The 16762-nt window shown below is 43.4% G+C and overlaps 1 long non-coding RNA gene across 2 annotated transcripts in view; it reads left to right on the top strand.

The window, feature by feature from the left end:
* Positions 1-32: 32 nt before the first annotated feature.
* Positions 33-16762, top strand: part of LOC107196024 — an 18090-nt gene continuing 1360 nt past the window's right edge. Inside the window, exons 1-5 of one of the 2 annotated variants that reach the window (XR_001517334.2) lie at positions 33-1328; positions 3010-3195; positions 4083-6039; positions 6402-6516; positions 12817-12914. This is a non-coding gene — a long non-coding RNA (uncharacterized LOC107196024). Of the gene's footprint in view, positions 1329-3009; positions 3196-4082; positions 6040-6401; positions 6517-12816; positions 12915-16762 lie in introns of those variants that run through there. The other variant, XR_003047549.1, reaches the window with a different exon arrangement.

Here is a 16762-nt window from a genome sequence, read left to right as displayed (position 1 = left end):
CTCTCTCTCTCTTGCTCTCTCTCCTCCTCTCTCTCCCTCTCTCCCCCTCTCTCCTCTCTCTCTCTCTCTCTCTCCTCTCTCTCTCGCTCGCGCTCTCTCCCTCCCTGGAAGAAGGGAATGAGGCAGGGCTGACGTGAAGGGATGCAAAACAGCTCCTCCTAAGCCAGCTCGCAGAGGAAGAGAGACAGAAAAGCAGCCCTTTTATCTCTCTTTTGTTTTCTCACTTCCTTCCACCCCCCCCGCACCCCCCTCCTGTCAGCCCAAGTTTTCTCTTCTCTTTCCACCGCAGAGAGGATTTTTTTCTTCCCCTCTTTCTCTGCCTTCCAGTTCAACTCTCCCACTCAAATGGAAAGCCTGGAGGCTTTTCGCTCTTTTTTTTTTTTTTTCCCTCCCTCTTTTCTTCCTTCTTCCTCCTTTCTTATTTCTCTAAAAGGGTTTTGTTTGCTGTGGGAGTTTCGTTTGAAAATCAAGTCACGCCTTTTTTTTTCCTCCTTTTCTCTCTCTCTCTTTCCTCCTCAGAAAAGGGGAACAAAGATGAACTGAAGCGGGGGAGAGGGGGAGCGGCAGTGCCTCGCATAGAAATGGGGGCCCGGCCCGGCACAAAGGGGGCCCGGGGACTGCGCGCCCCCCGGCCCCGTGGGAAGCCCGGGGCGGCCTCGGGAAGGGGAGTTAGTGGGGTGGGGGGCGCGGCTGCCGGGTGCCGCCCAGCCGCCCCTCCCGGGCCTGAGGTGGAAGGCTAGGTGTGTTCTTGACTCCCGTATTTTGAAAGTAGGCAGATGGGCTAGGAGCAGACGTCCCCGCACCGCACCGAACTGTGAAAGAGCCTTTAACAGCTGTTCGCAGAGCCCTAGACAGCCAGGCTCGAGGGAGCAGCGCGGGCTGCGAGCGCGCGCCGGGCCGCCGTGGACGCGGCTGGAGGAGCAGGGGGTCGGCCCCTCGCGGGCCCTCCAATCCCGGGGCCTGGGCCTCGGCCCCAGATGCACTGCTGGGGGCGCCGAGGCGTGGCCGCTCGCCGCGCGGGGGTCAGGCCCTTGCGCCTCCCTGCAGGGGGCTTGGCACAGCCCGGCCTCGCCCCAGTTCCCGGGCAGGCCGGGTTCTCCGAGCTCCGGGACGCCCGCCACTCTGAGCCGCTTCTCGACTCCGACGCTGGGCCGGGCCGGAGTCCTCGGACGGAGCCGGACAGAGCCGCCGCGAAGGGTAAATTATTCATGGGGCTCCCGGGCGTGCTCCCAAGACCTGCTCTGCCCTCAGCTTCTCCGGAGAAGTGGGGAGAACACAGGGGAAAAGTTACCACAGCAAAGTTGGCCACATTTCTCTTTTTTTTCCAAGTAAGTATTGAGCACCTGCTGGATGCCTGACACTTGCACTGGGGCTGCTGCCAGGGGCTGGGGAGAAACGTGAGCTCTTCGTGGGCCGCCAGAGTTTCCGCAGGAAACAATGCCTGAGGAGGCCGCAGCTCAGGACCTGGTCATTGAGAGGAAGGAAAGCCTGGATCCCCTGGCCTCCCGCCTCTCTTCCTTCCCCTTCTCTTCCTACCTCCCGGCTGCATCTCCTTGGCTCCACCCCTTCTCATCAATTCCTCCCACACTTCCCTGCTCTCCCTGGCTTTTCACTGGAGGGTCCCTTCTCCCAGCGAGGAACAGATGCTGAGCCCCATTGTCTCTCCCCCAGTGACTGCAGCCTCCTCGGACCTGCCGCGCTTCCTCCCTCCCCCCAGCTGGGAGGCCTGGGCCTTTAGACACTGGAGCCCCAAGGCCACTGCCCCTCACCCCACCCTAAACCAGCTTCTGGCGTTGTGAGCTATGACTCCAGTCACTCACAACATGATTTGTTTCTGACTGGGAGTGAGGAGACAGTAGCCTGAGACTTTGCTTAAGCAAGAAAGACACCACGGTTTTAACATCAGCACTCTGAGCAGTGGATGACCCCAGAGCATTTGCCCACTACGTCCTCTTAATAGGGTATTCAGGAAGCCCCATTTCTGTCATTTTATGTCCTCCAGCTTAGTGCACCTAAACTGTCTCCTTCAAACAAAGCAAAACACAGCTTTCACTATAGTCGAGCACTCATTTAACAAATGCTTGTTGACCTACTCTGTGCCTGCACCTGTGCTGGGTGCTAAGGCCCACCAGCACACCCAGTCCTCAATGTAGCCTTTGCAGACTGAAGGGGGAAGAAGCAAGAAGGCAGGGAACCACAGTGCTACGTGATGCATAAAAGATGAACCAAGAAGCACCTAAGAGGGTACTTGGACTAGGGTGGGGACTAGGGTGGTCAGGGATGGCTTCCTGGAGGAGGTTGCATCTAGATGAGTAGGCGAGTGCTAGGCAAATGCATGGGAAGGCACAGCCCGTCCAAAGCCCCCAGGGCAAGAGAGCACATTCTTACAGATTCTTGGAACTGCCGCGAGTATTTGCTGCAGTGTGGAGTACAAGTGGGGGAGTGGGGAGAGGGGACAGTGTCAGGGCACAGGTGGGAGGAGAGTGTGGGGAGCATGACAGGGCATACGTAGAGGAGGGGGCCGGATATCAAGGAGATGTTCAAATTTTAGCCTCTCCTACTTGGGTGACTAACAGCCTCAGTGAGTAACTTAGACTCACTTATAAAATAAGTTTCCTCACTTATAAAATAGGTAAGAAGAGCTTGGGCTGCAGAAACAGTGTCTTATGTTTAAGGGCCCAGGCTTACTTGCTGACTATCTGTCAGCAAGATGACCTCTCTAAGTTTTCTCATCTGTAAAATGGGGGTGACAACACCTGACATAAAGAGTTATTGTGAGGCTTAGATGAGCGAGCCCATGCGTAGCGGTGTCTGGTACGTCAGCGCCAATACATGGTGGCTTTTATTCGTTATTTTTATAAATCAGGGAGTGTCAGGGAGGTGCCTTTACAACCTAGAAATGAGATTATGTTCTTTTTGGGTTGAAACCAGAATGACTCACCATGCCGGAAATGAGATGAACTGTCTGTGGAGGAAGCATTCATTGAAAGATGTCCTGTGTCCCAACAGGTGGCTTGGATTGGGAACGCCTACATCTGATCAAGGTGGCCAGGGTGTCATCTCAGGAACATGAGTGGAATGTAAAGACTGGCTGCCCAGGCCTGGCTTCATCAGTGGAGTTGGAGCCTGCCTGAAAAACGAAGAGGAATCGGAGGAGAGTGGGCCTCGAAAAATCCAGAGGGCCCCTTGGAGAAGGTACATGGCTGTGTTTGCTCAGTGTAGAAAAGTAGGCACAGAAGTTCGCACTCAGGGGGAGGAACGGCGAGAAGGGGATTATTGACTCCTCCAGAGCCCCGAATTAAATCTCTCAAAACCTCTTAGTCCTTTGCTTGGATTCCTCATTCTCCAGGCAACTCGCAGATGAACTTGGCACCAGCAAAAATGCCCCCTGCATCCAAGCAGACATCAGCCTTCCAATTCTGCATTGTAAACATTTAACACTTCTATTATTTATTTATGACACAAGTTCATTGTGAAAGAGTTTGAAAATCAGCTAAGCAAAACTGAAAAAGGAACCCCCTGTAGAGATATTATATTTTCATGTGTATCCTTGGACATTTTATATCCACATATCTGCATGTAAATGCACATAATAATAAAACTATACAAAGTAAATATTGTTAAACAGATGAACGACTGTACTTGTAAATATGTTATTCTTAAAAAATTAGCAAAAATGGCATTACACTATATCTACCAAATTGTAATATGTCACAAAAATTTTCCCTCTCTATAAACATCCACGTTATTGTTTTTAAGAAATTATATTCCATGGCATGCAAATATCTTAATTTGTTTAAACAAATTATTGGACTTGTAAGACGTTTCCATTTTTCACTTTTATGGACCCGCTGTGGTAAATATTCACCTTTGCCAGGTAGATGTCATATTCTGATCATCATTTTACAGATGAGGAGACTGGAACACAGAAAAGGTAAAAAAAATTTCCCAAGGTCACAGCTATGGCTTGACCGAGCCAGAATTTGCAGGCAGTTTCCAGCTGGGAGTCCCTTTCAGCATCTGTTTTCTCCTTTTCTTTAGAGCGACTGCCCCCTCCACTCCCCATTATCTTTCTCTTACAGATCACCTCCCTGCAAGAACCTGTCTGGGCGAGTGACCCACTTCCTGCTCTGACACCTTTTTAACTTCACTAATGTCCACCTCCTGGGGTTGTTGGGGGGAATGAAACCAGGTAATATATGACATGTAATGCATGGATAGTATATTTCGTAAATCGTGAAGCCTGTGTGAACCTTAGGCCTTAACTCACATCAGATAGATTATGATTTAGCCAGATCCCCTGACCTGCCCAAACCCGAGAAGGAAGACTCGGGATTCAGACTAAAGAGAAAGAAATCAGCTGTTCTGATGCAGAAGCAGTTACCAGAGGCCTCCCCTGGGCATTACAGAAGCCCACAGGTGCCCTCACCCTAGAGCTAAAATAGGAAGGAAGCTTTGTTATAAGGTTTACTAATTTCTCTTGATTTCCCTGAGGGAGGGTGCGTTTATACCACAGACTTTCCAGAATGTTTATATCTATCTCTGGAAATTTGAGGGGTCTTGTAAGCTGAGAAAAGGGGTGAAACACAGCTCTTCAGTATTCCAGTTGATGTGTTCACCAGAGTAACTGCTGGGAGATGAGCAGGTGATTACTAAGATGTGTTTCATTCATTGACAGAACCAAAAGAACATTTTAAAAAATATCAGTGGCTTTGCCATATTTAATATTCCATTTTTAATATCAAACCTCCCAACTGGAATTGGCCAATGGAAGGTGTAGAACCCTGGGATTGAACTAAGAGGGCCTGCAGAAAACAGGTGGACCCAGGGCTCCTGAAAGGATGCTCATTGGCGATGGCAGGCGACCCGAAGCTGGTAGAGAGTACTTGAGAGCTATTTTAATGACTGGATTTTCACAGAAGCTGAGTTGGGCAGCTAATCAAAACTTTCAGAAGTATAGTAACAATTTAGGAATAATCAAGGGTTTGGAGGGGAGAAACTTAAAGAAAACAAAAGTCTGTTTGGATAGATGGGGTGAACATCTGCCATGTGCGAATTATTTTTCCAGGAGTAATGACAGGGTCCTTCAAATAATCCACCTCTCCGATCTTGCCTGTGACCAAGGGTGCATATTTGCATGGCTTTTTTCCAATAAGTTAACTGGCCTTATTTCCATGAATATAAGAATAAAAATACACCCAAAGAAACATAGGCCACCGACCATAGAAAGGAAACTGCCAATTTCACCAGTTTAAAACAAATAAATACATAAAAGCCATAAAGATGACACCTGCTGCTATGGGAGAGCACATTGGTACAGAGCCTGGGAAATAATTTGATATTAGAGATCAAGAAAAGTTTAAAAGCTTATACTCTTTGATTCACTAACTTTAGTGTTAGAAATCTATTTGACAGAAAGAATCAGCCATGCAGACAAAGATGTGTGTTAAGGATATTTATCAAGTGTTATTTATGTAGGCAAAAATTACAAACAAAGAAAGGAGAAGGAAGGAAGGAAGGAAGGAAATAAACTAAGTATTCAACAGTGAGGAAATGTTTAAAGAAGTTATGGTGTTCACATCTGATATAATACTATACAGCTATTGACACATGGTTTTGAAGGATATTTAATGACTTAAATGTTTGCAATACACTGAGTGAGATACAAAATCGCATTTGCATCAGAATTATATTTTTGTACAATTTTGTATATGCATATATATTTATCTCCAAAAATACATATAAAATACTTAGAAGGAAATAGAAACATGTTAAAAGTTACTTCTCTTTTTTAGAATTATGGGTGGATTTTCTTTTTTTCTTTTTCTCTTAGCATATTTGCGAAATTTCTATAATGATTGAATTATTTTTAAACAATAACTTTAGAGAACAAGACCTAGGCTACTCATTCAATCCCCAGTGAAAAACCCAGGTCAGGCCTTCAAGGAGCTTACAGTCCTCAGGAGAAACATCCAAGCAAACAAAGTCACGTTGCAGAGTGCCGTTGCAGAGTGCCGTTATTTCTCCGCCCTTGGAAAGGTTTGATGACCTAGGAAGAAAGAGGAACCAGCATTTTGGTTGCTGATGATTTGGGCTCTGGGTTGAATAGACTATCTGTTGAGAAAGTGTATTGTGCAAAAAGAGAATGGGGCTTTTTGTGAAGGGAGATAAAGAGGGTGTGGGGTGGGAGCTGGGAGGGGAGGGGAGGAGGAGGCAGGCCTGGAAGCAGTGGGCGGATTGTGGGCAGAGCTGTCCTGAAGGTCCCTCCAAGTCGTCCTCCCCATCCTGCCCCTGAGTGGCAGTGTCCAGGGCCAGCTGAGTACCTGGGGGCTCAGTAAATGTTTATTGTCCATGAGAGTGGATGAATGAAACAGGGATCACTCTCATGAATTTCCTTTAAGGCATTAATAAAACATGTTGTCTGGAAAAGAAAAAAAGAAAAAGACATCATTATGAAGCCATGATGATGAGCAAGACAGGAGGGAAACTTATAGTCTTCTCTATCAAGGAAGCAAGGTAGGTGTGTGTGTGTATCTACTTTAATCTCAGAAGGTATCCTGGGTTCAAGTTTGAATGTGGCAATGACTGGAGTCAGGAACTCTTGGCTGTTGCGACTTGCCAGATGTGCTTCAGTGCCTGGAAAATGGGCTCAGAGCACTTATATTTGTTGAGTCAATCACATGAGATAATGCATGTAGGTAGGATAATGCTGTGTAGACTGTAAAGCACTCTGCAAATGGAGCGAGCTGTCGATATTAGCATGATTACCTGTAACCCCCAGGCACCACCTGCTCGGCGGATGATGATGGCTTTGTTGTGTTGAATCTTCAGACATGGATTTTTTGGGGGGGGGTCTCCTCCCTTTCTCTCTATTCAAACATTTATTGAGAACCATAATGTACCAGTCACCCTCAAGAGTCTCCCAGGCCACAAGGATGACAGATGTAAGACTAATGATGACTTGTACAAGAACAGAACCTAGCTCTTATCTTTAGGAAGGCTTCTTAGAAGAGGTGATGTTTAAAATGAGCCTTGAAAGAAAAGTGAGAACCTGCTCAGCTAAGCAAGGGGGACAGGGCTTTGCGCAGGGGAACAGAGTTTAGGAAGTTACTTAACCTCCTGAGCCTTGGTTTCCTGCTCTGAAGAACCCTACCTGACCGCTGTGAGACAACGCATGCCAAGTGCCTAGCACAGTGCCGGCCTCTGGTCAGTACTGAAAAAAAGCCAGTTCTTTGGCCCTCTGTATCAAAATCACTTCCTCTTTGAAGCTTACTTCCTGTTCACATTTTGTTCTTTTTCCCAGTTCCTGGGGACATACTGACTGTTAGCTTGGGCTGTAAGTTCCAGTATCCTTAAAATAATTTAAAAACATATTTTCCGCCATAAAGAAAATCCCAATAAATTTGAAATACACGTGATATGGACCACATTCTTCGTTCACAATATGCTAAAACTAGAAATGGTTAGAAATTGACTACTGAAAATTTTCCAAAATACCTTCTGGATAAAGGAGGAAATCAAGAATCAAGTGTTAATTTAGAAAATAAGTCAAAGAAGAACCACACCAATGAAAACCGACAGAACACATGCAAAGCTTTACTCAAAATTTTCTGTAGCTTTTAAAATGATTTTATTGTTAAATCCAGAAAAGGTTAAGTAAACAAAATATTCATGAAATCATTTAGAAATATTAAGAAAAACAACAATACCCCAAATCAAGATGAAGAAGGAAGGAATCAGGAAAAAAGAAAAGAATAAATTAGAAACTAGGAAAACAGTCGTAGGAATACCAAATACCAGTCCTTGAGCTGGTCATTTTTGTTAAAGTCTAAATAATAACAATGGACAAATGTAATGAAGGGAAAGAAACCAGAAGCAAACACAGCTAAAGGTGAAATGGTAGAAAAGACCAGAGAACTAGATGAAAAACATAAAAGGATATGTGAAATGGCTGACAAATTTGAAAATTTGAGTGAAATCGTTTTCTGAGGGAAAAAAATAGAGATGCTTCCTCTAACAGAATCAGAAGTAGAAAATGTAAACCACCTCCTTGGGTTTCTGCTCCAAATCTAACTCTGACCAGATTTTAAAGCTGCACCCCTTGCCCCCCACTTCGTTTCACTTTTCTCCTTTGATATCGATATATCTAAATAGGACATATGCCCGATTGCTCGCTTGTTTCCCCTTCTCTCCTCACTAGGATGTGAGTTTCCTGAGAAGAGGGAATTTGCTTTTTTGTTTTTAATTAAACTTTTTATTTTGAGGTCATCGCGTTATTTTAAACGTTTTATTTTTCTTTTGTGTTTTTTTTTTGTTTCATTTATGATTAAAATGTTTTATTTCGAGAGAATGATAAGAAAACTATTTTTTTTTCACTACTATATCCCTACTACACAGAACAGGGCTGGACACAGAGCAGGCATCTGAAATAAATACTAGTTTAATGAATACATGCGTTGTGGAAGAATTTAAGAAAGATATATCAAGAATGTTGTCCCCCAAAATTCTGAGTCTGGAGGTTTTACTTCAGTGGGGGAATGTCTTCTAAAGTTTTGAGGCATAGGTAACCCCATATTATATAATTAGTCCAGAATATAGCATTTTCTATGTGAAGAAAACTATAATTTTTTTGTTGTTAAAGAATACAAGAGAAGACCTGAACATGGAAAGACATATCCTATGCCTGATGCAAAGGCGAAATAATGTAAAGATGGAAAGGTCGAATTAATTGACAGACTAAGTGCAAATCCAAATATGATTCTTTTTCAGACTTTTGCAAAAAGATTATAAAATTCATGTAGAAAAATAAACAGAATTTCAAAGTCTAAAATTAGAGTAAAGATGGAGAGAATAGACCTAGATATAAAACATATTGGAAAATTATAATACTTTAAGTTGTGGTATTAATACAAAAATGTACAGTTTTAATAGATTAAAATACCACAAAATGAGATGATACACATACTAATGTAACAATAAAGGATCAAAGATTATTTTAAAAGTTACTTTGGGCTAACTGGCTGGCATTAGGAAGAAAAATTTTGTACTCTCACTGCGTATAATAAATACAACGAATAAATTCTGTCTGAAAGTAACAACAGCGATAAAGATCAAACCTGAAAAAGAGTTGTAAGGAAAGGAAAATAGACACTTTTAAACACCTGAAGAAGAAATAAGTTTTAAAGCTTAGACCCAGGGGAAGAAATGAAAGGAAAAGGAAGTTTTTTGTTATGTAAATAAGTCAAACTTTACCATGCTAGGAAAATAAAAGTTATCTCCAAGATACATTGTTAAGTGAAGAAAGCAAGTTGTAGTTAGCATAATGTTTGCATAAAGAAGAAAAATGTATACAAAACAAGGCTATGTATTTTTGTTTTGTGAATATAACACGTGTGTAAATGCCTAGAAAGTGACCAGGAGGGACATATACAAATTGATAGCATTTAGAGTGAGCAAAGGGGACATTTACTTTATTTGAGGTGTATGAATTTTAATTTCTTACAACAAGAATATACTCATGTATCACTTGTGTAATTTTAAAAGAAAATGACAAAACCCAAAAGACTGCGTTAAATAGTTTTAAAGCTGTTTTTCAGACTGTACGCAAAGAGCTTGTACAAATGATTTTCTAAACTGTGAAATCCCAATAGACGAATGGTCAGCAGGCACCATGAGTCTGGTCACTGAGGAGAAAATACCAGAAAACAACTACAAGAAAATGTTCACACTAATTCATTTAAATAAACCCAAGTGACAGGTAGCGCTGAGGATTAGGATCTGACTTCCTTTTTGGCCCCCAAGACCAGCTCGGTCTTTGAGAAATGGGTAACTTGGGGGCACCTGCAACAGAAAGGAGGTGAGGGGGCAATGTCAGAAGGGGGTCCCCGACCCAATCCTCCTTAACCGGAGATTTTGTGAGCACCCCTTACTGTGTGGTCGGTGGTCTTGTCTTGCCCCCACCTCAGGTTCCTTTCCTGCAACAGGGCGCAGTGTGGGGAGGAAGGGTTCTGCCGAGAGCTGGTGGGATGGCCTGGTCTGCAGACAGGGTCCCCACACAGCATCCTTTACTGGGGACAGCGTCAAAGCACCAGGAAATGTTGCCTTTAGGGCTTCTTTGATCTGGGAGGAAGTGATGGGGAGAAGTGAGCAGGGCTGAGGACAGGGATTTTAAAGCACTTGGAGTAGAGTTGAAACCCTTGGGGATAGGGACCTTCTCTTGCGCTGTCTAGATCCCCAGTCCTTGTTTGCCCATGGGCCCACACAACTTTACACCGTGTGCCCTGCGCAGCGGGGCTGCTGTGTGACTGCAGATGGCTCAGCCCTGTTTCAGGGTCAGTGACAGTTTTGCCAGTGAGTAGAAGCAGATATCACTCTCCAAGGAGAAAGAAGGAGGAATAATATGAACAGAAGAAGAGAAAGGAAAATGTAGAGCATTTGCATGTGGTCAGTATGGTGGGAACCGGGTGCGTCTGTGGAAGAACTCTGGGCGCTGGGGTTGTGAAGGGGCTGCGGACAGGATGGAAGGCTCTCGGGTGCTGCATTAAGGTATCTAGGCTTTATCTTGTAGGCCAGCGAGTCCCAAAGTGTGCTCGTTGACTGACAATGCATAAGAAGGGTTTCTGTGTCAAATAGAGTTAAGAATTAATGCAGTAAAAAAGTGAACCAAGTCTTTGATAGGGCTTGGAGCCCTTAATTTGTCATTTTATGTTGAGATTCTCTAAGAATGTGTATGGTGTAGAAGCTTTCTTAAACTTTTTTGACAAAGAATAAGGAGAAAGGAGAGGGAGGCCTGTTGGCTTGGTTCAGGGAGAGGGAAGCCGCCCACGCGCCTATCAGAGCATTGCATTGCCTTCTCCAGCCGCGAGGGGGCGCCTCCGCCTCGGCTTAGCTTGGTTGCTGTCCACTCGCTTCTAGATGGTCTAAAAGGTGTTGTGATAAATCCAGAAGGCCTGGCGGCTCTCTCGTCTTCTTCCTCCAGCAGGGATTGCTCTGCAGGCCCCACCTCTCAGTCACTTATGGCGGGTTTTCTCCATCCCAGCCCCGCTCCTGCGCCTCCCTTGCCACCTCTCGCCCAGGTGCTGTGGAACCATCTCCTGCGCTCTTCTACTTCCCCTGTGGGTCCAAAATGACCTGAATCACAGTGGAGTTGCAAAGACTCATGTCTTCTTGTACACGTGTAAAAAGAACACATAAGAGGGGGTGTTCTCTTTGATACACCCATGTCAAGAAAAAGGGAAACCATAACACATAGAGGGAAATTCACATAACAGTCCCGCCATCAACCTCCTGAGCCCTCGGAGATACTCAGAAGCCCCCTTCAGATCTCCGCTGGTGCCTCCATCTGCCACCTCATTCTCAGTAATCAAATTTGCTTTTTCTCAAGCATCAGCACTCATAACAAATACAGACGCGATTTCAGATCCGAAATCTTTCTTATTTATCATTCATGGCCGTAAGTTTTGCTTTATTTTTCGTGGCACCCATCCAAGCATTTCCACTCTATTGTGGATTAAATAAAAAAATTTTGTCTAGCTTGGGAACTTTGCAATTAAAAATTCCCCCACCCCTCCCTCTCCCTACGTGGGAATCCTGGACTCTGCAGAGCTGCCTCACTGCCAGGAAGGCCCAGTAGGAGGGTCCCAAGGGCTTGCTGCTAAAAGAGGTTTGAAAACCCCATGGCTCAATGCGTGACTCCGTTATGGTGCTTCTGGTGTGAGGCTGAGGCCCTTCTTGGAAGAATCCCCTAACAGCAGACTTTACCACCTTTCTTTGTTGGAGCAGGAATCCACTGTCTTGTCATGGTCATCTGTATCCAGCTTTTAGAACATATCTCTAGAATTCTCCATTCTTAGGAAGCGGCTTCCAGCAAAACCCACCAGGAGCTCTAGGGTTCAGCCTGAGTGGCCATCCTGAGGGTGGGCTGGGGGGCTGAGGGCTCACACTGAGCAGCAAGAAGAGGGAGTCCAGAATCATTGAGAAATTGATCCTTTTGGGGGAGTATGGGGGTCCTGAGGGCCAGAAGCCTCTGGGACAGAGAGCTCTGTCCTCTATGAAACCAGGTTGTTATACAACAGGCTGTAATTAATATCACCCAGGCTCTAAAAGACATCCCATCATTCTAATAAAAAATGAAAGCTAACTGGGCCCAGTGCCCAGAGCCTGCAGACACGTGCCAGGCCAGGAGCCTCCAGCAGAGGGTGCTCACAAGACCATCAGTACCCCCATGCCACTCAATGCCCACAGTGCCAGCCACCAAACCACAGGAGAATGTGGTCCTGCCCCATCTGGTCCTGTTCAGCCAGAGCAGGGCAGGTACCAGGAGTCCTGCTGCCCCAGGGGATATGAGTCATTCAGAGGAGAGGCCTGGGAGTGTCAGGGTCAAGGGGAGATGGGGAATGGGCACCTGCTTCAGGGGTTGATTTCCTTTTGACCTTCAACTTGCACATTTATTTGTCACCCATTTTGCACTGATCGGGCTTCCACCCTGGTGTAGAGCTTGGAAGCTCAGCCGGAGCTTTCCCACGCACTGCTTCCAGGTTCACCTGCTGAAAACACCTCTGGCATCATTTCATGCTTCTGCTCGAGAACCTGTTCTGTAGCGTCATGTGGATGTCTCTGCCTGGTGTCAAGGCAGATGTGCCTCCTCCCTTCCTGTTGTGGCGATTAAATTTAGAACATGTGTGAAACACACGCCCGGCACATGGTAGGCACATATAATAAATCTTTGTGATGATGATAATGATGATGCTGCTGAATTAATACCTTCCTTTGTAATTTTCCCCCTCCACCCAACAAAAATGTTTCTACGCTTCATAGCCCAGCTCAAAGCTACTCTTCCTCCTGGAAGCCATCCAGGATCACTTCGGACCAGTGGTTTACAAATCTGGGTCACTTCAGAATCACCTAAGAAGGTGAGAAGATGTTTTATTTCTTTCCTTTATTTATTTATTTGTTTTTTGCATGGTTGGAAAAAAAACATAAAATTTACCATCTTTACCATTTTTAAGTGTACAGTTCAGTAGTGTTAAATACATTCACATTGTGGAGCAGATCTCCAGAACTTTTTCATCTTGCAAGACTGAAATCGTACATAAAAAAAAAAAAAAACTATGAATTTACTCTTGTCCCAGCCCCTGGCAACCACCCTTCTACCTTCGATCTCTACAAATTTGACTACTCTCTATATCTCATTTAAGTGGAATCTACAATATTGGTCTTTTTTGTGACTGGCTTATATCATTTAGCATCATCATGTGCTCAAGGTTCATCCATGTTCAGCGTGTGACAGGATTTCCTTCCTTTTTGAGGCTGAATAATATTTCACTGTATATAACATACCATATTTTGTTTACTCAGTCATCCGTCGATGACGCATTTGGGTTGCCTTCATCTTTTGGCCATTGTGAATAATGCTGCCATTCACATGAGTGTGCGAATATCTCTTTGAGTCCTTGTTTTCAATTCTTTTGTGTATTTACCCAAAAGTGGGATTGCTGGATCCTCTGGGAATTCTAGAGATATGTTCTATTTACAATTCTAGAGATATGTTCTATTTACAGTTCCACCAACAGTGCACAAGGGTTTCAGTTTCTCCACATCCTCGTCGATGCTTGTTATTTTCTGCTTTTTTTTTTTTTCATTTTCTGTTTTTTCAGTGGATGTGAGGTGATAGCTCATTTGTCTGGGATTGCTTTTGCTGTCTGTGCTGCTGGTGTCATATCCAAGAAATCACTGCAAAATCAAATGTTGTGAAGTTTTCCCCCCATGTTTCCTTCAAGGCGTTTTATAGTTCGAGGTCTTATGTTGAGGTCTTTAATTCATTTTGAATCACTTTTCGTATTTTGTATAAAGGTCCAATTTTATTCTTTTGCATGTGGACATCCACTTTCTCCAGCACCATTTGATGATGATTTCCCATTTCCCAGTGAACAGCCTTGGCACCTTGATGAAAATCACGTGATCATTTATGACTGTTTGAAGTCCCTTGACTTAAATAACAACATAGGCTAATTGCTCTGGCGAGAACTTCCAGTACTATGTTGAATGGAAGTGGTGACAGCAGCCATCCTTGTCTTGTTCCTGATCTGAGAGGAAAAGTTTTCAGTCTTTCTCCATTGAGTATGTTAGCTGTGGGCTCATTATAGGTGGCCTTTATTATGGTTACCCCAAACTCCAGCCCGCAGTTTCACTTCCCAAGGTTTCAGTTACCCTCGGTCAACCGTGGTCTAAAAATATTAAATTGAAAATGTTTAAAGTATGCAGTTCATCAGTTTTAAATTGCACCCATTGCTTGATGCTGGGATGTGTGACTCTTCTCTCTGTCCTCATCTTCATGGTGTGGACGCTCCCCACCCTTTCGTCCTGTAGTAGCTCTCTGGGTTATCAGATGGATTATCAAGGTATTGCAGTGCTGGCGTTCAGGTCTCCTTTAGTTTACTCAATAATGGCAGCAAGAGTGGGGATACTAGTCGTTTGGATATGCCAAAGGGAAGTGGAAAAGTGTATTTAGGAAAAAACACTGCGTGTGTGTGTATAGTGTAGAAATATCTAATCATATATATACATATATATGAATGGTTCAGTACTGTCTGTGGTTTCAGTCATCCACTAGGGATCTTGGAACATATCCGCTTTGGATATGGGGGGGCTACTGTATGTTGAGGTAGTTTTCCTTCTATTCTGAGTTTGCTGAGTGGTTTTTTTTTTTATCATAAAACTGTTGAATTTTGTCAAAACCTTTTTCTGCATCAGTTGAGACGATCATCTGATTTTTGTCTTTCATTCTGTGAACGTGGTGTGTATTACAACTGATTGGTTTTTGTATGTTGGATCATTCTTTCATTTCAGGAGTAAACCCCACTTGGTCACGATGTGTAATCCTATTCATGCGCCGTCGAGTTTGGACTGCTAGTCGTTTGTTGAGGATTTTGGTGTCAGTGTTCCTCAGGAATATTGGTCTGTGGTTTTCCTTTGGTATAAGGGTGATGCTGGCCTCACAGGATGAGTTTGGGAGTATTCTCTCCGACTTGTTTGGAAGTGTTTGAGGAGAATTGGTGCTAATTCTTTTAAATAATTTGGTAAAATTTTCACTGAAGCTATCTGGTTTTAGGCTTTCCTTTGTTGGGAGGTTTTCGATTACTCATTAAATCTCCTTACTAGTTACAAGTCTGTTCAGATTTTTTTTTTATTGGGGTATAAATTGACATGTAACATTACGTTAGTTTCAGATATACAACATAATGATTTGATATTTGTATATATTTAAAAAGTATTGTCACAATGAGTCTCATTAATATCCGTCATCATACCTAGTTACAATTTTTTTTCTTGTGATGAGAACTTTTAAAATCTACTCTCTTAGCAACTTTTAAATATAAAATACAGTAGTATTAACTAATGTCAGCATAGCATGCATTACATTTTCCAGATTTTCTGTTGTTCCATGTTCCAGTCTTGGTAGGTGTGTATTTCTAGGAATTATTCATTTCTTCTAGGTGATCCAATTTGTTGGTGCACAATTGTTCATAATATTCTTTTACTCTTTTTATTTTCATATTTTAATTTTTTCCATTATAGTTGACATACAATATCGTATTAGTTTCAGGTGTATAACACAGTGGTTGGACATTTAACTTATGAAGTGATAGCCCTGATAAATCCAGTACCCCTCTGACACCATCCATAATTATTGCAGTGCTACTGACTATATTCCCCATGCTACACTCTACATCCCGGTGACTATATTGTAACTGCCAATTTGTACCTCTTAATCTCCTCCCCCTTCGCCCTTCCTTCCACACTCCAATCTGACAATCATCAGAATGCCCTGTATTTATGAGCTTTTTTCTGTTGTTTGTTTATCCTGTTCTCTAGATTCCACATATGATATTTGTCTTTGTCTGACTCATTTACTCCATTCAGCACAGTACTCTCTAGGTCCATCCATGTTGCTGCAGATGGCAAGATTTCATGATTTTTTAAGGCTGAGTAATACTCCATTGTATACATATACCACCTCTTCTTTATCCATTGTTTACTTCTTTATTCATCTATTGATGGACACTTAAGTTGCTTCCATATCTTGGCTACTGTAAATAACACTGCAATGATATGGATTCACATGTTCCTACGAAGTAGTGTTCTGTATTTCTTTGGATAAATACCCAGAAGTGGGATAACTGGATCCTTTTTTGTCTCTTTTTATAGGCTTCGTTTTAAAGTCTGTTTTGTCTGCTGTAAGTATTGCTACCCCAGCTCTTTTCTGTTTGTTTCTATTTTCATGAAACATCTTTTGTCATCCTTTTACTTTCAGTCTGTGTGTGTCTTTTGATCTGAAGCGGGTCTCGTAGGGAGCATATGTGAGGATCTTGTTTCCTTATCCATTCAGCTACCTTGTCTTTTGATTGTAGCATTTAATCCATTTACATTTAAAGTAATTGTGGATGATATGTAGTTATTGCCGTTTTATTATTTATAGGACTTCCGTTCAGCCAGACCTCAGACGACTCCCAATGATGGTTGTTCTGTACCTTAGCTGTAATTTTGATGTGGTCGTGAGAGGAGGTGAGCACGGCATCTACCTACGATGCCATCTTGGCTGGAAGCCTCTTTTACTCTTTTTTATGTCTGTAAAATCAGTCGTAATGTTTCCTCTTTCATTTCTAATTTTAGTTATTTGAATCTTCTCTTTTTTTCCCTTCTTAGTTAACTTAGCTAAGGGTTTGTGCATTTTTGTTGATCTTTTCAAAACCAACTCTTAAGT

Source organism: Pteropus alecto, unplaced genomic scaffold, assembly GCF_000325575.1.
Source record: "Pteropus alecto unplaced genomic scaffold, ASM32557v1 scaffold60, whole genome shotgun sequence".
NCBI lineage: Eukaryota > Metazoa > Chordata > Mammalia > Chiroptera > Pteropodidae > Pteropus > Pteropus alecto.
Note: the sequence above shows the minus strand (reverse complement) of the source record. Positions and strands in the feature narration are given on the sequence as shown.